At 42.9% G+C, this 22,048-nt stretch overlaps 1 pseudogene across 1 annotated transcript; it reads right to left on the reverse strand.

Moving 5' to 3' along the window:
- Positions 1-5,433: 5,433 nt before the first annotated feature.
- On the reverse strand, positions 5,434-6,067 carry LOC310745299 (U6 snRNA-associated Sm-like protein LSm3; annotated as a pseudogene). Its single transcript has one exon. The product of its transcript is annotated as a U6 snRNA-associated Sm-like protein LSm3 (transcript).
- Between the last annotated feature and the right edge of the window lie 15,981 nt (positions 6,068-22,048).

Consider the following 22,048-nt stretch of genomic DNA (forward strand, 5'->3'; position numbering starts at 1 on the left):
CGAAATTAATTCGTTCCGTGAATTTTTTCATCTAGCGAATTTTTCGTCTTGCGAAGCAGAAAATCCCATAGGAATGCATTGAAAATCAATTAATGCGTTCCTATGGTCAAAAAAAGTCCAAAAAAAGCCAAATTTGGTACAACAAGAGTTTATTAAGTGCTCTTTAAAGTCACACATACTGTAAAGAGCATTTCAAAATTCAAACCCAGAAATTTTTTTAAAAAACAGCAGAGTGTCCCAATGGTCACAGAAAATCATAAAAATGCAGGAAAAAACCACAAGCTTCCAGATTCTTGCAAACCCCTCCCCAACTGTTCCCCCAGCCACCCAGCACACAGAAATTCAAATCCAGATTTTTTTTAAAAAAACAGCAGAGTGGCCCAATGGTCACAGAAAATAATAAAAATGCAGGAAAAAAACAAGCTTCCAGATTCTTGCAAACCCCTCCCCAACACCAAGTCCTTGAATTCCAAACACCCCAACCCAAAATCCAAAACCCCCCAAAAAAGTTTTAAAAGCTTAACTTACCAAATGGCTGCAAAAGAAGTTTTGGAAAAGCTTCAAAAATCACCAAAGTCTTTAAAAACCTCAAAAAAGGCTACTATATACACTGCGTTCTATGAGTTGCTCCTCGAAGTCAAGTCGCAACTGTATTAACGGTGTTAAGAAATAGGAAACAATCTTGCAAGACGTTTTCGTCTTGCGAAGCAAGCCCATAGGGAAATTCGTCTTGCGAAGCAGCTCAAAAAACGGAAAACCCTTTCGTCTAGCGAGTTTTCCGTCTTGCGAGGCATTCGTCTTGCGGGGCACCACTGTATATATCTTGTATAGTTGGCTAGGATTGTAAACCAATATATGATTTTTTTGGGGGGGTGGGGAACAGCTTAGGCTGAAGTTCTGTGCAACAGTTCAAATTGTGACAACATCTGCTTTGGTCCTCAGTGAGACAGAAGCTCAGCTGTTGAAAAACAAGTCGCTGTGGCAATAGGGCATGGCATTTTAGGGGGTAAAAGCTAATTTTTGCTAATCTATTTAGTGAGAAGGTCTTAAAAACATGCTTTTTGTGTGTGGGGGGGAATTCAAAGCCGCTATTTTTTGTGATTGGGAAACATTTAGCTTGGTAAGTCTACATTGGTTGAAGAAGCACGTAAACTGCTTTAGGAAAACAAAAGAATTTTAATTTTATCTTCTGAAAATGTCAGTATTGCAATATTTTACACACACACACACACACACACACACACAAAATATACACATGCAAGTCTTGGCAATTTTAAAAAATGAGTTCTATACAATTTTACACACTTTTCTTACCAGGCAAAACTAAATTACAGTATATCAATTTAACCAAAATATTATTTGAATTTCCAAGTCATGTTAGAACTTGTAAGCACCACTCATTATTTGGAAGTCGAAAGTTGCAAAATTCAGCATGCCCTATAATGGCGTGTACAAGCGAAGCTGCCAAGAAGTGTTTCTCAATGAAGATATGCTGCAAAAGGCTGCAATTCAAACTGACGTGGCTCATGTGTAGAAACTACGGAGGAAGCCTGAAGGCGTCCTTAATGCAAATTGTTAATTATGCTAACTACAAATGCAAATTAGATCCAGTGGTCAGGTTCATGATGTTTCCCAGGTAGCCCTCAGTGTTCACCCTGACTGTTTATCATCTTGTATTTAAAAGATGATGTGCAGCAAACTGATTGGATATTCAAAATTTCCAACTCTGTTCGTTAAGATATTTGAAGTATCTCGGTGTGTAAACTGATGCCTAATCCCCTTCACTGCTATGCGGAACTTCATATATCAAGAAGCCACCTCTTTATCTGTGATGGCTCCTGTATAATTAACAGTCTCCTGACACTCATGCAATCAAGAGTGTGTTCCAGGTGGCATGCCCTCCAACATTTCTCTGATGAAAATAGGGACATCCTAAAGAAAAGCGGGACATTCTGGGATCAAATCAGAAACCGGGATGGCTTCTGTAAATCTGGGACTCTCCCTGGGAAATAAGGGCACTTGGAAGGTCTGGAACTGTAACTTACAACTCAGAGCTACAATTCCAAGTATCCTTGGCAAACTCCTCCAACATTTCTCCGATGAAAATTGGGACGTCCCATTCCTTACTTACAATTTTACTATTTATACCCCACACACCTTACTGGGTTCCCCCGGCCATTCTGGGCAGCTTCCAACATATATAAAAACCTAATAAAACATTAAACATGACAAAACTTCCCTATACAGGATTGCCTTCAGACAGCTTGGGTGTCAGATAACTCCATACTCTCCAATGAAAATAGGGGCATCCTACTATACCCTCCAACATCTCTCCAATAAAAATAGGACATCTTAAGGAAAAGCGGGACATTCTGGGATCAAATCAGAAACTGGCATGGTTTCTCTAAATCAGGGACATCCATGGAAAATAGGGACACTTGGAGGGCTGCAAACTAATGTTCCCAGAATTATTTTTGTGTTAAGGAAGTTGCTTTAATTTTGTGTGCGTATGGAGCTAGAGAGATCATCTACGGAAAGGATTCTAGTCTTGCCTCTTCCATTTCCCTTCCTTTTCCCTTGCAGGCATCCCAGAGGAGAGCTTTGTCTTCTGGTAGTCAATTTCATAACTCTCCAGGGCAAGACTCAAGCACCTCCCTATCTTCTTTCCAATATTTGTACCTCCTGAGCTCCCATTCACTGCCTGTGAATAGATGCATCTGGTAATGTATATTATTCATGTTCCTGCATTACAGGATGACTTTTATTTTTTGAAAGAACTATCCATTCAATTCTGCTCCAAAGGTTAATGCTATCCCTCCCACCTATCCCCGCTAAAAAAAGGGGAACGTTCTTTCGGATTCTTTTTAATCATCTGGAATCATGTGTGCAAACAGGGAGGGGAATTACTGCTGGCTTATGGGAGAGCAGATAACAAAAGCTGCAAATCGCTTGTCAAGGTTGATGAAAGAAACTTATTGTTATGATAAGGGGTTATTCAATGTGTTCACTAGAATGTTCTGTTGAGGAAAAATGGAAGTAGAGAACATATGATAAAATTGATGGTCCCAGAGCCCCTGGCTTCTCGACACACATTAGGTGAGAGATCTATATTTTATTTTAAGAACCACATTGCATGGTTCATGCAATGGTTTATGGCAATTTTATTCCCCTGTAGTATGAATGATATATATTTTAAGATAAGCATAATATTTTATTTAATTATGGGTAACAGAGGTTGTGTGCTCTGAAATATTCCTGTTCTGCTGTTTTGTCTCTCGTCCCCCTACTTCGCTTCTGCGGCCAGGATCTCGTCAACGTCTCTGCTTTATTTATTTGCCATGCCTATTTAGATTTCCATCCCCTTTAATCAGTTATATGCCTCTCAGAGTTGCTTACAATTAGATCAAATAGCACGGAACAGACTACAAAAGCAATCAAAATAAATGTAAAAAGAAGGCAGGAGAATTTGCTAAAATCAGGAGAGTTTCTAACCCTGGCAACAGCTGGGTGTGGCAAAAATGTTTTGTGCAATCGCATTGAAATATCACAGGAGCAAATCTGACCTTTCCACCGGGGAGGACATTCCTGTCTTTGTTTCCCTCCTTGCTGAAGCCACGACACTTTCGCCCTGGTTTAAATTTGCTCACAGGCAATTGAAACAGTGGCAACCCCATCCTATATTTCTGTATCCTTCCACACCTACGTAAACTCGCTTTGCAGACAGGATGTCTGCAAAAATGGGAACCTTTCATCCCAAGCTTGCTACACTGTTTTCTCCCACAAAAGCTACGCTGTTTTGGAGAAGGGACATAAATGTACTGCATCGCCTTGTTTTTGTCTGTCCTGTGTTCCTTGCTAGTTCCGTTCGTAGTGCCTGCTTAGAAAATGCTGGACATTCAAGTCTTTCTGCCTTGTGGCAAGTCCCTTTTATTTCTTACACTCACACATCACTCCTGGATCCACAGTCTGTAATTTGAAAGGTTTCTTACGCCAGGAGTATCTCTCTCATGCATACTATTTTCGTACAAATTTCCCAAAAAACAAGCAGAGAAATATGTGAAATGTGGTTATGAATAGGCTGCTTGATTAATATGTGATTCACAACTCATGGTCTTTGTACTATACTGTACTGTACTGTACAATTATACCGCACAACGGTTATAATTATAAGTATGTAAATGGCTCAAAGTTAACAAACAACAGCAGTGTGGTCATTTGGACGCCACATAATGTTCATGTCAGTTTTTGTGCTTTATATTATTGGATTTGCAACTATATCACTTCACTGAGGAAGGAAAGTTCTTAATGAGGGCATGTATTGGTTTTACGTGCAAATCAGATATATTTGTATGTTTTTCTTGGGGTATATTTGATCCTGATACCAGATAGATTAATACTGACATTTTTTTTAGAGAGAGAGAGGGTCACGCAGAGCCATCAGTACTTTTGTACCCAATTATGTATGAGAAATCTTTCCCGAAGGATAGACTTCTCCTTTCAGAGCAATGGGCAATGTTGTGTTCTCATTCCCCATGAATGGGCTTGCAGTTAATTGGTGCAATTTCAGGCTGACAACTCCTGCTCTTATTGTGAAGTAGAAAGTTTGGCACAGTATCTATAGTCCTGCCGAAACACTGGTAGCTTTAAACTTCAACAGTAAGTGTCTTGCTGATTTCGTTCCTATTTGCTCATCAGAACAAAGGGCAAAAGTGCTTGCAGAATAAGAAGACAGAGAGTTCTAGGACTGTTTAATTTCAGGTTGTTCTCTTGTCTGCCAAATTTTCAATCGTACACAGGTATATGTACATACATACCCTACATCATTTCTCTGATGAAAATAGGGACATCTTCCATACCTCCAACATTTCTCGGATGAAAATTGGGACATCCTAAGGAAAAGTGGGGCATTCTGGGATCAAATCAGAAACCGGGACAGCTTCTGTAAATCTGGGACTGTCCCTGGAAAATAGGATCTGTGTATATATATATATATATATGTGTGTGTGTGTGTGTGTGTGTGTGGGATTTGATTGTAAAATAACAGCTCTCTTTCCGAAAACAGTGCTATGTTGTAAAAATAATAATGGGGGGGGGGGGGAGAACTGGAACTGAAATAAGTTGTACCTTTCTAAATGCCACATTATGAAAGAACAGCAAATCTTTCTAATGATTGCATCTTGCTAGCTTTTATAGAGTCACATTATCACCGATTAACAATTCCCAAAGAACGTTATGGGCACAAAGTAGATTTTAATCTACATCAGATACTTATTCCCTGCCCCCCTTTACCATCTTTAAAAGAAATGAAGATTGGTTGCTGCAAACAGAGAGTGATATCAGTATATCATTCCCATGAGCCCCATTTACAGCATGGTAAGTAATGGTGGAATAGAATGCACCTTTCTTCCTCGGGCAGAAGAAATACCACTTCTCTTTGTTTTGTTTTTTTGTGTTTTTTTTAAATTTCTAAAAAACCCAAACAGATTTATTTCTTAAAAAAGATCAGCGGCCACAAGCGCAACTAAAATTGTTATATCCACTGATTTGAAACATAACGACACCTGCACTTAAGTTATTTCGGGGAAAAACCCTTATAACAACTTATATGCCAAATGATCTTACGCCTTCACAACAATATGGTTTGGATGGTCTTTCAGAATTAAGGGCAGAATCTTAATGTTTAAGGGTATCAGAAGACAGTGTCCAGAGGTCCAACATTTTCTAAATGATGACCATTTTTTTCATGGTTTCAGCCAACCCTCAGTGGAGGAGCTACAAGTACAACTCTATCTCCTCGGACAAACAGCATCGGAATATTCCTTTTGGTAGATTTATAAATCTCTTCATAGGTTTCTTCATCCATTTCTATTGTTGTCACAGTCTCCTCAACATCACCCAAAATCATATTTAAGTGCTGGTCATAAGCATGTAATCTGCCTCGAAGTTCTCAGTCATTTCTCATTTTTACATAAATTCGTTCATCAAGACTGAGTCTGATGAGATCCAAGGGCTCTTCTACAGTATTTGTGGTTTGTTGCTGGTCCACCTCGTTCGTCATTTTTTCAAAGCCCACCAGTCCTCTTTGTGAGTAAAATCTTCTTGGTCAATGTATTGCATGGGAATGTTGCAGTGATGGTGGTTTTGTTCCTTGTTCTCCATCACTGCGGTACAGAACACTGCTGAATTCTACTTCATTTTAGTAGAGTGAAGTAGGTTTCGCTATTTCCTGCAACGTCTGTTGCAGTTACTATTATTGATACTTATTTACACTACATCTTCCGTTCTATTAATTTACGATTTCTACACTGCCTTATAGCTGTTTGTCTTCAATAATGGTTTGAAGGGAAGCGGAACTTCACTTTTAATTTGCACCATATATACTCTGTTATTTAATAATATTACTCGGCTAGAATATTGGATCTGCTAGATTTGAAATCACTGTTGGCCATTTGCTGGATTAATGCCTTTTTTTTTTTTAACACACAATTATTTGAGGAAGTCAAGTAAACTGCTTTGTGTGCTTAAGTTTTGCCCAGCTATATAGTTCCTTCTGTGGCCTCTGTGCCACTTCACATATGTATTTCTAAGCTTTTCTTTGCAATCACGTGAGTGACGTGCTTGGCAAATTCACTTTTTAAGCACCGTAAGGACACGATGCAGTCTAATGATTTATATCCTTTGATTTTATTAAAAAAATATATATAATGGAAGCTCTAAGAAAGTTGAATTTGTTAGGATCCCTCCATGAGAATTTTAAAGTACTTTTCAGAAGAAACCTAACGAATTTACGATTGCTCTTACGAGAGCCAGTGTGGTGTAGTGGTTAGGAGCAGTGGACTCGTAATCTGGTGAACCGGGTTTGCTTCCCCGCTCCTCCACATGCAGCTGCTGGGTGACCTTGGGCCAGTCACACTTCTCTGAAGTCTCTTAGCCTCACTCACCTCCCAGAGTGTTTGTTGTGGGGGAGGAAGGGAAAGGAGATTGTTAGCCGCTTTGAGACTCCTTCGGGTAGTGATAAAGCAGAATATCAAATCCAAACTCTTCTTCTTCTCTTCTTAAACAGTCCATCTTAACAGTCAAAATGAACTGATTCTTTGAAGTGGGGTGTGTGTGTGTCTATATAATGTGTGAGGGTTCATAAGCTTGAATCAAATGATTTTAACGCTTATTTGTATGTCAATCCCTTGCAAGTCAGCTGGAAACGAAGAGTGCTCAGACTAGGAGTGGGGAACTTCCAGATGTTGTTGGACTCCAACTTTCATCAGCCCCATGGCCAATAGTCAGAGATGGTGGACTTGTAGTCTAGCAACATCTGAAGGGAAACAGGTTTCCCAGCCGTGACCTAGACCTTCTTCCTGCTACAGGACCATCTTAAGCATATGCAGCACCGGGGTGCAAAGATCCGCCCGGCGCGAGCCCCCCCAGGTTGCCCAGAGTTGTTGCCCTTTATTTAGGGGGGGGGGCTCCAAAGTTGTTGACCTTTTTTAAGGAAAGGTTCCCCAGAGTTGTCGACCTTTTCTTAGGGTGCTGACAGCACACTTATCTCTGCTCAGGAAAAGAGAACAGGAAACATAAAGAGCCCAGTGCAACAAACCATGGGCACCTTATGATGTAAGCATCGTGCACTGGGCAGGCCTCTCCAAGGCCCTACGCCAAACTCAGGTGTGCAGGAGGGCAGAGTTGGCCGGCCGCCTCAGCACCTCGCTGGCTCCCTTGTGCCCAAACTCACGGCATAGAGCTGCACAGAGCTGATCACCATGAGGTCTGATCACTGGGAATTTTCCATAGAATTGGCACCACACTGGAAGGTGCGTTCGTACAAGTGTTTCCCACAAATGGATTCAGAATGTGACTTTTATCATATGTGGTGGACCTGTGATAAAGTAAAAGCATTCTGGGAGTTGATCTATAATGAATTAAAGAAGATGTTTAGATATACTTTCCCCAAAAAACTGGAAGCATTTTTGCTAGGCTTGATGGGAAATGAGATTGCGAAGGTGGAGCAAAGACTATTTATGTACGCCACAGTTGCAGCGAGGACTTTGCTGGCCCAAAAATGGAAATTACAAGAAGTATCTACTACTGCGGAGCGGCAGGCGAAGATGATGGACTTTGCAGAGTCGGCCAAACTGATTTGCAGGATGTGAGATCAGGATAATCAGAAATTCCAAAGAGACTGGAGTAAATTTATTGTATATTCCAATGACAATTGCAAAAATTTGAAGACACTAGCAGGATTGGAATAAATCCTACAATGAGGACATATAGTAAAGTTTTAAATTGCGTGATTGGATTTGATATGGGATACCTGTTGAAGGGAAGGAAGGAAGTCGTAATTTCGGCAGAGCAAAAAGGTTTTTTTGTGTTATTGTAATGTTGGAAATGTTATTTAAAGGAAAATAATAAAAATTTATGTACAAACAAATGTTTCCCACAAATCAGTGCAATGGACTCCTGCTCGTGTGATGAGGTCACTCAACATTCTCCTAGCTTACAGGTGTGCACTTGCAGCCAACTGGAAGAATGGCTAAAGGGCATCAGAGCAGTAAATAAATGTGTAGTTCCAGAATTAGTATCAGAGGCAGAGAAACGACTGCCGGAGGTCAGACTTTGGAAACAGGCTTCATCTAGTGGCCAATCCTTTTAACGTTTAATTATCCAAAGTGGAAAGTCTTGACAATCATCCACTTCAGATCATAGTCCAAAGTACTACACAAGTAGCAACATATACCCTAACCCTCCCGCTCGGCCAAAACTTGTACTTAAGGATGTTCATGTGTTAATGTGAGCCTACACAACCCACACTTCCTAAACTAAGATTCAAGGCTGCGTTGTCAGGAGGAGGCAGAGTGTGGAGTCCAGGATGGCACGACTTCAAAGGCTGCTGGTTTTCCTCCTCACGCTCAGGAGGACCTGGCCACTGAGCTGTGCTACATTCAGCTCTGAATGGGCCCAGTTGCCTGCCAGCAGATATTGAGGGGCCTTGGCCCCATAGAGTTGGCGTGCCTGGTGACGAATATGTGGGGAGAGACAGAAGGCACCCCTCTCATCAGCAAATGACCCCTTTGCCCCTTCATTAGCACTTTGAGGCAAAGGAGTCTTGCATTTGCTAAGGTGACACATAGTTCTGTCCCAAACCTCAGGAGACCTGGGAATGCTTGTTGTTGTTTAGTCGTGTCCGATTCTTCATGACCCCATGGACCAGAGCATGCCAGGCACTCCTGTCTTCCACTGCCTCCCGCAGTTTGGTCAAACTCATGCTGGTATCTTTGAGAACACTGTCCAACCATCTCGTCCTCTGTTGTCCCCTTCTCCTTGTGCCCTCCATCTTTCCCAACATCAGGGCCTTTTCCAGGGAGTCTTCTCTTCTCATGAGGTGGCCAAAGTATTGGAGTCTCAGCTTCAGGATCTGTCCTTCCAGTGAGCACTCAGGGCTGATTTCCTTCAGAATAGATAGGTTTGATCTTCTTGCAGTCCATGGGACTCTCAAGAGTCTCCTCCAGCACTATAATTCAAAAGCATCAATTCTTCGGCGATCGGCCTTCTTTGTGGTCCAGCTCTCACTTCCATACATCACTACTGGGAAAACCATAGCTCTAACCATACAGACCTTTGTTGGCAAGGTGATGTCTCTGCTTTTTAAGATGCTGTCTAGGTTTGTCATTGCTTTTCTCCCAAGAAGCAGGCATCTTTTAATTTTGTGACTGCTGTTACCATCTGCAGTGATCATGGAGCCCAAGAAAGTAAAATCTCTCACTGCCTCCATTTCTTCCCCTTCTATTTGCCAGGAGGTGATGCTACTGGCAAGCAATTTTTTCTTATTTCCATTTTTTCCCAGCTCATCCTGTGCTAAAAATTACGTAGAAACAACTAGTCTGAAGAGTCCAACACATTTGCCCCTCATGGAAATAAAGTGAGTTCAGAAGGTATAATTTTTAGGTGACTCGAGCAGTGCCAGCCTGAGACATTTTTTGAAGTGTAAAGTAAAAAAAATGACACCTTCCCTAGTTGACTTTTAAAATGACACATTGAGAAGGAGGTTGGAAGTGGGACTGGATACCACCCCTCCTGGATTCTGCTGCCTGGAAGTGACTGCTTTATGGTAAGACCAGTGCAAGTTTCATCATCATAATATTTTTTATTACTATTTATACCCTGCCCATCATAAAATCTCAAGAGTGAGAGGAAAATGGCATTACAGTCATACCTCGGAAGTCAAACAGAATCCGTTCCAGAAGTCCGTTCGACTTCTGAAACGTTCGACTTCCAAAGCATGGCTTCTGATGGGCTGCAGGAAGGTCCTGAAGAGAAGAAGAAGAAGAGTTTGGATTTGATATCCCGCCTTCACTCCCCTTCAAGAGTCTCAAAGCGGCTAACATTCTCCTTTCCCTTCCTCCCCCACAACAAACACTCTGTGAGGTGAGGGGGGCTGAGAGACTTCAAAGAAGTGTGACTGGCCCAAGGTCACCCAGCAGCTGCATGTGGAGGAGCGGAGACACGAACCCGGTTCCCCGGATTACGAGCCCACCGCTCTTAACCACTGCACCACAATGAAGCCTATCGGAAGCTGTGGAAGCCCTGTCGGACGTTCAGCTTCCAAAAGAACGTTCGAAAACCGGAACACTCCCGGTTTTCAATCACTCAGGAGCCGAAACGTTCCACTCCCAAGGCATTCGGGAGCTGAGGTACCACTGTATATACAAACTTTGGGGAAAGGAAGACTGTATGTCTGGAAAGTTTCCTCCATTATCCTGTCATTGTGTTTGGTTTTAAGAGCAAAAAGGATACTAGTTTCAGTGACTGCCTTGTTTACATGTGATGCTTTTACCTGGTGATATTTGATTGCTGTTGTTATTATCATCACATAGCATTACTGCCCATTATTATTTTTATTTCCACTTGCAAGTGCATCACTTACTCCCCTCTCCAGGTAACATTACAACATAGATACGAGCTTTCTTAGCATGACTCTATCCTGTTCCTCTCTCTCAAGGCATGCCAATGATGCAATGCTGTAACCAGCTTTGTCAGTCAGTGGCCAGAGTTTTCCCATGAAGACTTGCCCATGCACTCCATTTACAAAATCACAGGGACCGGTTTCGGGATCCGCTTTGTGGAGAGCCTAATCCGCAGTCCTCCAGGGCTCTTAGCAAGTTTCACATCCAGAGATTCAAGACCTCTGGCATGCCCCTTTCCCATCAATCTACCTGAGATCGTAAAGTGAAGTTGGCAGGGTTTTAGACTGGGGTCCCAAATGTGGAAAATCCATTCCGCAGCAGAATCCCCATGGAGAAGAATAGATGATTTTGCAGGAGAGATCTGCAGATGGAAGATGAGAGGCTTGCTTGCGGCTTTTCAAGGATTCTGCTGATCCTATCATTTTATATATATTCCTTTATGGAGGAATAAAGTTATACTGAATCTCAATCTCTCTCTTTCTCTCTCTCCCCCTGCCCCATATTCCCCTTGTACCCAATATATCCTAGTTCTCCTTGTCAGCATTTGCATTGAGAGTGATTTATGACTGGGAACAGCTATCCTGTTCGGATTGTGTGCACATGAGAGAGTTAGCAAAGGGTAATGATTTTAAGTGGCCTGACCAAAAAGGGCGCTTTCTGGTCTATTTAAATATATTGGTCTTGAAAATCCGCAAGCAAGTTCCAAGCCTCACGAGACTGCATTTTATTTTACATTATGCTTAACTACTGTTGGGGCACGTTGCATTTTCTGCAGAGTGTTGAAAGGTTTTTGTTTTGAGATTTACCCTCCATTAAATGTACACAGCTAAATCTACAGACGTTGTAGTGCATGTTTACCCTTGACGATTCGTTGACAAATATAATAAAAGTTGTTTCCAGGCAGATAATGTACCAGACGGCAATCAAAATCCAATAGACTTTTGTTTATGTAAAACGAGATGGCCTCGATCAGACTACTTGCTGAGGGGAAAACGGTGTTAGGAGCAAAGTAGAAACAACTGGAAGTAGGAATAAAAGTGCATGATTGTTAAGGGTGGGCCAGCTTGCTTAAATTCTCATCTATCTCTCTGACAGGCTGCTGTTATTAGGAAATGAAATCATTTAGTTCAGCACAATGGAATATACTTCCAAGAAATATAAATTGAGAATACTTCAGTTATAAAGAGTTTGAGTGGATCTGCAAAGGGCATTTGGACACCTCTAATATCTGAATGCAGAGTACATAAATTCATGGTTAAGCCCTAGTAGCAATATTCTCAAATTATTATGGAGATAGAAAGCTAAAAAATTGAACATTGCAGACAACAGAATTCATTCCTAAGTAGTCTTTGATGTATAATTAAGTAGACACAGCAATATATTTTTCTTTGAAGGTTCTTCAAATAGGTTATCTTGCACTGCAGCTGCCTAGCAAAGTTCTTGTTGTGCTAAGCATGGTTTCTGGGCTGAGAGCAAATCTGGCCAGTTTACCTGGGAGAGACAGGTATAAATGCCAAGTACGTTGCATTCCTCTGCAGTACCAGTACTGGGTGAACCTACCTGGGAGTTGATCACTATTTGTTCCCAGAAGTACCAGGGCAGGACAAATGTGTACACACACACACACACACCTTCTTCTTCTTATTTGGTGATCACTCGTAGCTGAGTAAGATTGTCTTCCATAAACACGGTTTTAACAATGAGTCCGTAAGTGACTGTGGAGGCCAATTCTGGATCCACACGTCCTTCCACAGTGGGGATATTGGTTTCCGGGCAGGAGTTGATCACGGTGTGCATTTGCCAAGCATGCCTTGCTCTTAGCACGTTTCTCCCTTGCATCCCGAGTTCGAGTGTCTTCAAAGCCCATGACACCTTTGGTAAAGGGTGTTCTCCAACTGGAGCACTCGCAGGCCAGTGTTTCCCAATTGTTGGTGTTTATACTACATTTTTTTAGATTTGCCTTGACAGTCTTGAAAACTCTTTTGTTGACCACCAGCATTACGCTTTCCATTTTTCAGTTCGGAGAAGAGTAGTTGCTTTGGAAGACAATCATCAGGCATCCGCACAACATGACCAGTCCAACGAAGTTGATGTTGAAAAATCATTGCTTCAACACTGGTGATCTTTGCTTCTTCCAGTACACTGATATTAGTTCGCCCGTCTTCCCAAGTGATGTGTAACAATTTTCAGAGACACCGTTGATGGAATCTTTCGAGGAGTTGGAGATGGAATTTATAAGTGGTCCATGTTTCACAAGCATATAGTAAGGTTGGCAGTACAATAGCTTTGTAAACAAGCATTTTGGTTTCCCTGCGAATGTCCCGGTCCTCAAACACTCTGTACTTCAGTCGGGAGAAAGCCGCACTCGCAGAGCTCAGGAGATGCTGGACACACACACACACACACACACACTGCACATAAGTCCCCCCCCCCCCGGAATATGGTACCTCTAAGGTTGGGAGGTTAATTACATTTCCAAGCCTTTTCAGCATCTGGCTTTGTAGGTGTTTCTTATGCGATGATTACGACTTGTCTTTCTGGAAGCAGAGCAAATGAATTTGCTTTGCCCATCCACCCAGGGTTACCATTTCCTGGTGGCAGCTTCTCAACCACGCAAAGGGTCTGATGGCATTTTCCATTATCCAAGTATAATTTCCCTTGAACTAATTTCAACCTCTGGTTAGTTTAGACATTCACTGAGTGTAACAGGGGTCTAAACTGTTGAAAATTATTTGGCAATGCGTTGACAGTTCCTAAGAATTGTTCCCATATTTGTCGTGTTAAATCATATTTAAAGTGCTGTTGTCTTTGGGTTGTCTAACTTATGGGTGTGCAAACCTCGACTTCGCCTTCCCAACTCTGCAGTTCTGTGATTATTAGTCATCCTGTATGTAGCCCCAGTTCTTTGTCTTGTTTTACATGAAAAACTAGGATTTTTGCTGTCCCTTTCTTTTGCACAGGGAATTATAGGTTGTTTTTGCACATGCTTATATTTAGCCGCCTTCATTACACTTTTATTGTGAATCATGTTCAACATTCAGTTTCTTTTGTTACATATATAGTCTGATTGCAGTGAATTGCATTTGATGAGAGTTCCCTTGAGGGATTAAAAGAATGTTGGGAACAAGTTTAAGTTACCAACCCAAGGTATAAAATGCCGTGTGTGTGTGTGTGTGTGTTATGAAAGACAATCTAAAAATACTTTAATAAAGAAATAAGTGGACCTGGGAGGTGACAAGAATAGGCAAGGAAAAAGTGAAGATGGGGCAAAATGGATAGAAGGTGCAGCAATAATAATAATAATAATAATAATAATAATAATAATAATAAAAACTACTAGCACATTTGCAAAACTAAGCAGGGTCTGGTCTGGTTTCAAATAAGATGGGGGAATGCCTGTTGTGATTCCTGCATTGCAGGGGGTTGTTCTAGATGAGCTTTGGGTTCCCTTCCAACTCTACGATTCTATGAAAAGCAAGCTTTGACAATGGCAAGTCTGCAGCTAGGTCCAGGCACAACAGCAGAATTTTCGGCTGTGTACGCATTGCAGTAGTTCTTTGGTGTGAAATCGGTTGTGGAGGTGATATGGTGAGCCACAATTACTTAACAACAACTGCCTAGCCTGTGTTAACAAGCCTCACCCTGCCCACGTGAACTAACCTCCCAGACTCTAGCCATGCAGCCAATATTCTCTGGCTAGAAGCCATCTGGGAATTTGTCTTAAAGCAACAGTCACATCTACAACACACACTTGCCTTTACTCAGATCCCACTGCTGGTATAGGAAGCGGTCTACGCACAACATTAGTCACAATCCACATCCATCCTGATACCCATTTCTGATGAAATAATGTGTTTTGATTTTCCCAAACAAGTTTCCATGTGATTGTGTGTGGGGGGCGAGGGACCTAGCTGCCCTAAACGGCCTCGGCCCAGTATACCTGAAGGAGCGTCTCCACCCCCATTGTTTTGCCCAGACGCTGAGGTCCAGCTCTGAGGGCCTTCTGGCGGTTCCCTCACTGCGAGAAGCCAAGTTACAGGGAACCAGGCAGAGGGCCTTCTCAGTAGTGGCACCTGCCCTGCGGAACGCCCTCCCATCAGATGTCAAAGAGAAAAACAACTACCTGACATTTAGGAGACATCTGAAGGCAGCCCTGTTCAGGGAAGTTTTTAATGTGTGACATTTTAATGTATTTTTAATCTTTGTTGGAAGCCACCCAGATTGGCTGGGGAGACCCAGCCAGATGGGCGGGGGTTTTGTTGTTGTTTAGTCGTGTCCGACTCTTTGTGACCCCATGGGCCAGAGTACGCTAGGCACTCCTGTCTTCCACTGCCTCCCGCAGTTTGGTCAAACTCATGCTGGTAGCTTCAAGAACACTGTCCAACCATCTCATCTTCTGTCGTCCCCTTCTCCTTGTGCCCTCCATCATTCCCAACATCAGGGTCTTTTCCAGGGAGTCTTCTCTTCTCATAAGGTGGCCAAAGTATTGGAGTCTCAGCTTCAGGATCTGTCCTTCCAGTGAGCACTCAGATTTAAGCTGGAAAGGTGGACATAGTCAGTGGCGGAGGAAGGGGGGGTGCGGGTTGCTCTGGGTGTCTTCACTGAGGGGGGTGACAAAAGGTCAAAAATACGAGTTTAAAAAAATTTAGGGCTCACAAAACTTTTTAGTTCAGTCAACAAACGTAACGAAACGCGGCTGGCACTGGGTGCCACACCGTGGGGCCTGGCACTTACCGCAGGGCCTGCAGCGTGCCCAAGCCATGCATCTCTCCTGGAAGTGATGTGGTGGCTTGGGCGCCCGCAGGTTCTGCGCTGCCTGAAACGGCAGCGTGGGATTTGCGCCTGCCCTCCGCCTCTCCCTCGGCCACCCTACAGCTGAGGGGGAGGCAGCAGAGAAGCTCCATGCAGCTCGCCCCACCCCCATGGGCGGCCCCCCCCGTCCCTGGCTGCAGGATACGCGGGCAGCACCCGGCACCCAAGCGGCTAGCTACGCAGCTGGACATAGTGTCCCTCTAGACAGGCTTTCTATTGTGCATCCCTGGTGATCTGTACTCATAATGCCATTGGGACAGTTATACATGATCCTGTTTCAAATACCGTTTCATAGACTGGAATAGAACAGAATCATAGAGTTGGAAGGAAATCCCAAGCGTCATTTAATCCAAACCCTTGCAATCTCAGCTGAAGCATCCACGACAAATGGCCGTCTTTTGTGGGGCAGCCACACTGCTTCAGTGTGGTGTAGTGGTTAAGAGCGATAGACTCATAATCTGGTGAACCAGGTTTGCTTCCCCGCTCCTCCACATGCAGCTGCTGGGTGACCTTGGGCCAGTCACACTTCTCTGAAGTCTCTCAGCCTCATTCACCTTACAGAGTGTTTGTTGTGGGGAAGGAAGGGAAAGGAGATTGTTAGCCACTTTGAGACTCTTTCGGGTAGTGATAAAGCAGGATATCAAATCCAAACTCTTCTTCTTCTTCCGATTGGTGCGTATCCCTGCATAATTTCTTGCTGACATCCCCATAACTTTAAAGCTCTTTGTGGCTGAGGGCTCTCGTATTTAAGGGACCGCCTCTCCTAGTATCCCCGCAGAGGACCTTAAGGTCCATGAATAACCATAGTTTAGAGGGCCCTAAGGAAGTCAGACTGTCCTCCACCAGGGCCAGGGCCTTTTCATTGATAGCTCCGACCTGGTGTAATGCTCTGTCCCATGAGACTAGGGCCCTTCAGGATTTAACCTTCTGTTGGGCCTGTAAGGCAGAGCTATTCTGCCTGGCCTTTAATTTGAATTCAGCCTGATCTTTTATTTCCCTTCTCCTCCCTCCCCCTCCCCTTTTATGAAGATTACCCGCTCTGAGACCCCACAGCTAATCTCCCCTGGCCGCCTCGCTGGCCCAAGTAGGACTAATTCAGCCAGCTAGCCCTGGTGACTATCTAATGCTTATTAGATGGATTTTCCCCAAACTGATTTCTGAACTTTGAATTTTATTGTTGTTCATGTTTTTATACTGTATTTTATGCTGCTTCTACAATTAAGTGTTTTAAATTTGTTGTTAGCTGCCCTGAGCCCGGTTTTGTGAACCGGGAAGGGCGGGGTAGAAATAAAAAAATATTATTTATTATTATATCACAAACCTTCCGGTTTATTTTTGTCCCACTTCTGCTGCACTGTAGACCCTCCAGACAGCAATCATGCGGTAGCACTGGGGGAAGCGTTGCAGAACAAACTAAACCAGAAAACAACCCAGCATTAACATGCCAGTGCCGTGTCAAGAACATGTTGCCGAAGAAACATAGCATGGATAACTTGGTTGGTTAGAACATGATGTTGATACAGTGGTACCTCGGGTTAAGAACTTAATTTGTTCTGGAGGTCCGTTCTTAACCTGAAACTGTTCTTAACCTGAGGTACCACTTTAGCTAATGGGGCCTCCCGCTGCCGCCACGCGATTTCTGTTCTCATCCTGAAGCAAAGTTCTTAACCCGAGATACTATGTCTGAGTTAGCAGAGTCTGTAACCTGAAGCGTCTGTAACCCGAGGTACCACTGTAATGCCAAGGCTGCAGATTCAGTCTCCATATGGGATTGCTGCATATTCCTGTGATCCTCATATTCCCTTCCAACTCTACAATTCTATGATTCTATGGCACCCTAAATAAAGCAACAGCCTGGCTCTGGTTTAGGATTACTGTGGAAAGAAAGCCCACCACCTTCTTTGAGGCCGATGCGATAACTGCTTTTGTAAGAGAACGAAGCTTCTTTAAATTACTTTCTCCTTCTTCCCCTAAAGAGATCCCCCTTAAAGCTGACTCTCTCTCGGAACTCTGGCCTCCTTCTCTCTACATATAAGATAAAATGTTTAACTTGCTCTTCTGTATAGCTTGCTCCTTTTAATTAAACACCCGAGTTTTATATTGATATAAATCCCTGTCATAAACTCTTCGTGTGGCTTCCTGGCAAGAGTCCAGGCTCCGTTATGAATGAGTTTGGAGGAGAGTCAGTGGCAGGAATGGCAATAATTGTAATTGCTTTGGGTGGCGGGCATTGTGGTGCTGTATGTACCAAGACACGGGACTAAATCAAGTCCATGTCAATGTCATGCCACCTACAGACCCCCTTGCTGGTTTGACCTCTCCTTCTGATCTAATGCAGATAAACTAGCTGATTAAACATATAGCTCCAACTTTCTCCCCGCACCCCAATCCATGATATGGATGAACTATCTATTATTATTATTATTATTAATTTAATCAACTTAGTTTTGGCTAACTTTCGCATGAATGGTCTGGGAGCCAATGGGTGAGGATCTCTTGAGCACACAGTGGCTACAGATATTTGTTTATTGAATTTACCGTATTTTTTGCTCTATAAGACTCACTTTTTCCCTCCTAAAAAGTAAGGGGAAATGTGTGTTCATCTTACGGAGCAAATGCAGGCTGCACAGCTATCCCAGAAGCCAGAACAGCAAGAGGGATTGCTGCTTTCACTGGGCAGCGATCCCTCTTGCTGTTCTGGCTTCTGAGATTCAGAATATATATTTTTTTCTTGTTTTCCTCCTCCAAAAACTAGGTGCGTCTTGTGGTCTGGTGCGTCTCATAGAGCAAAAAATACGGTATATCCTGCCTTTCCTCTTGAAGTAATGCAAGGTGCCAAACACATCCACAACTCCCCCCCTCCCCATAAAAAGTTGTCTTTGTAATGTTGTTGTCAATTAATTTAATTTGTTTTGTTTTTCCTTGCATTGTACAGATTTCTTTTTGTTCTAATTTTAGCTGAATTTTAATAAAATACCTCCCGGTTCTTTAAAAAAAAGCATTCTAAAGCAGTTAAAGCAATCTGAAAACATTCACGTGTGTTTTAGATGTGTTGAAATTTGATGTATTGAAGGAACATATAAAGCAGGCTTCCTCCACCTCAATCCTTCAGTTGTTTTTGGCCTACAACTCCCATGATCCTTAGCTAGCAGGACCAGTGGTCAGGGATGATGGGAATTGTAGTCTCAAAACATCTGGAGGGCTGAGGTTGAGGAAGCCTGATATAAAATGTGCACCTGGTTTGACTCATGTATTCTGATACCTGTAGCACAGCAAGTTGGACAGAAAGGAACGGGAAGTTCTGGAACCCAAACAACTCATTTCATGTGGCATTTTGTTCAGCACTCCCAGGAACAGCCACTGCAAGTGAATTTTACCTGGAGGCACCTGGCAGAATCAGTTTTCTCTTCTCTTCACAGTCTCGCTGACAAAGTGGCTGTTCCCATGAAACTCTGTTCACATGCTCTCTGGTGCCAAATTGGCAGGAAGGTGTTAAGTAAGTTGACCTAGAAGGCATACGAAATGTAAACTTGACTGGGGATAAATGTGAGGCCTGAGACACAAAGCTCTTTCAAATATTTGGCACTCCATTGGTTTCCCAAGAACCGAATGAGCAACAATTGGACTCGGCCGTGTCTGCTTCAGAATGCGTCTCTCTAGCAAAGCTTAACGTGTTCTTCTGGCATTGTTTTTCAGGACGACAGGGGTGGCTCTCAAGATGTTGGACTACATCCCCCATCATCCTTGACCACTGGCCATGCTGGTTGGGGTTGAGAGGAGTTGTGGTGCAGGACGCGGGTGGCGCTGTGGGTTAAACCACAGAGCCTAGGACTTGCTGATCAGAAGGTCGGCGGTTCGAATCCCCATGACGGGGTGAGCTCCCGTTGCTCGGTCCCAGCTTCTGCCAACCTAGCAGTTTGAAAGCACATCAAAGTGCAAGTAGATAAATAGATACCGCTCCGGCGGGAAGGTAAACGGCGTTTCCGTGCGCTGCTCTGGTTCGCCAGAAGTGGCTTAGTCATGCTGGCCACATGACCCGGAAGCTGTCTGCGGACAAACGCCGGCTCCCTTGGCCAATAAAGCGAGATGAGCGCCGCAACCCCAGAGTCGGTCACAACTGGACCTAATGGTCAGGGGTCCCTTTACCTTTACCTAACGTTTGAAACTAGGGGACACGGGTGGCACTGTGGGTAAAACCTCAGCGCCTAGGACTTGCCGATCGCAAGGTCGGTGGTTCGAATCTCCGCGGCGGGGTGCGCTCCCGTCGTTCGGTCCCAGCGCCTGCCAACCTAGCAGTTCGAAAGCACCCCCGGGTGCAAGTAGATAAATAGGGACCGCTTACCAGCGGGAAGGTAAACGGCGTTCCGTGTGCTGCGCTGGCTCGCCAGATGCAGCTTGTCACGCTGGCCACGTGACCTGGAAATGTCTGCGGACAGCGCTGGCTCCCGGCCTATAGAGTCACATGAGCGCACAACCCTAGAGTCTGGCAAGACTGGCCCGTACGGGCAGGGGTACCTTTACCTTTTTAACGTTTGAAAGACCAGCTGTTTCCACCCCTAGTTCATGGGTTATTGTGGAGTGTACCTCATTTACAGTACATAGGCATTTGACTCGCAATTACTAAACACTTAACTGCGTGTTGGGGCACATGCCATGCTGTCTATCATAACAAATGTGTACCTCGCGTTCATCCTATTCTTTATGAAAATTTAGCAAGGGGCCAGATAGATGTGAGGAATTCCAAAACAGGCGAATGTAAAACACGGTGAGAAAAAGTTAGCTGAACTTTGTCTGCTAGCAGCATATTTCTGCAGTGAACAGAACATTCATAAGCTTCTTCGTATAATATTTTGTGCATTGGCTAATATTATTTGAACTCCAGTTAACATTAATTGATATGTTAGCTGGGAGAATCTTCCCCACAAAAATAAGCAAGACATACGCCACAGAAAGTTTAAATGCTTTCCTTTTGTTCCATTTTAAATGATGTGACCAACAATTGTTGTATGTGAAAAACTTTTCAGGTAACATCTCATCACATTTTCTTAAAGTTAACATATTTAAATAAGAGGAGACAGTTTAAACATACAGATTTTCATTTGTTAAGGTGAAAGAAAGTATGCGTTTTTGTGACCAATATAACACACTCAGCCAACATTAAGTCTTATTGTTCTAGGCTCATTTGATTTTATTCCTAACACAAAATGTCTTCTCAGTTTATCAGACGAGAAAGCAAAGCTATCAATACGATAAAGTGCCATTAACCTATTGTGTACTTTCTTGGAGAGAGATTTAACTGAAGATTAGGAAAATTAGAGAAATTTGGAGTCATCTTGCATGTCACACTTCTGGTTGTTTTACTCATGCGTAAAATACTGTTTTGAAAAACTCTTGCCAGATAATGAAACTTTCAGGAATTATCTTTAAAATGATGTGGAACATGTTAGTTATATATGAAAATGAAAAATGGGCTAGCAGCTTGACATTTTCATGGAGTTGCCCAGCACTAGACTAAATTGTGATTATTAGATATTGGTTTTCAGTTACACAAATGGCGTTCAAATATTTATTTTAAAAAAAAACAGCTGCCAGCATCTTTCTTTAACAAAAGTGCAATTTTGAATGACCTTCCTTTTGCCTTAGAAGGATACATAATATTAAATTTTAATATTACCAGCAAGCAGCTCCAGACTTGTCTGGTGAAGGGTAAACATGTTACATATTTTTAAGTTTTCATTCTGTTTCCTTTTTATAACTTATAAGAGAGGCAGCCACCAGCAAAATCATTTAAATCACCGACTAAATTAAGCTAATGCCACCAAACCATAATACTTTGAGGCCTCTTGCAATGCTCACTTGCTCCTTCAATACCATGGACATTAATAATCAGCACCGCTGTTAAAATGGGTCCCTGGGCACATTTCTTTTTGTAAATAGCCCCGGTCTCTTAGCTTGTTCCTTTCTCTCAGAGCTTCTAAATATAAAACCCACAAACCAAATTGTCACACAATTTAAGATTAAATGAGCATGCAAAACTGAATTAAAACTCCCCCTTGCTCACATGTGAGGTGAATTTGAAGGGCTTGTTTACCGATCAGTCGTGAGGAGTCAGAGGCTGTCATATTATAGAGCTTTTACCCTGAAACGAAAGTTAACTACACAAGCATTGTGAGGGTGTTTCATCCACAGCCTTAGTATCCTGGGATATTCACAGGCCATTGTGAGAAGATGTGAACATTAATGGTGTGCACTGGGATAATAATGGGGGGGGGCAGATT

This window comes from Podarcis filfolensis (assembly GCF_964270895.1).
Source record: "Podarcis filfolensis genome assembly, chromosome: 12".
NCBI classification, from domain to species: Eukaryota; Metazoa; Chordata; class Lepidosauria; order Squamata; family Lacertidae; genus Podarcis; species Podarcis filfolensis.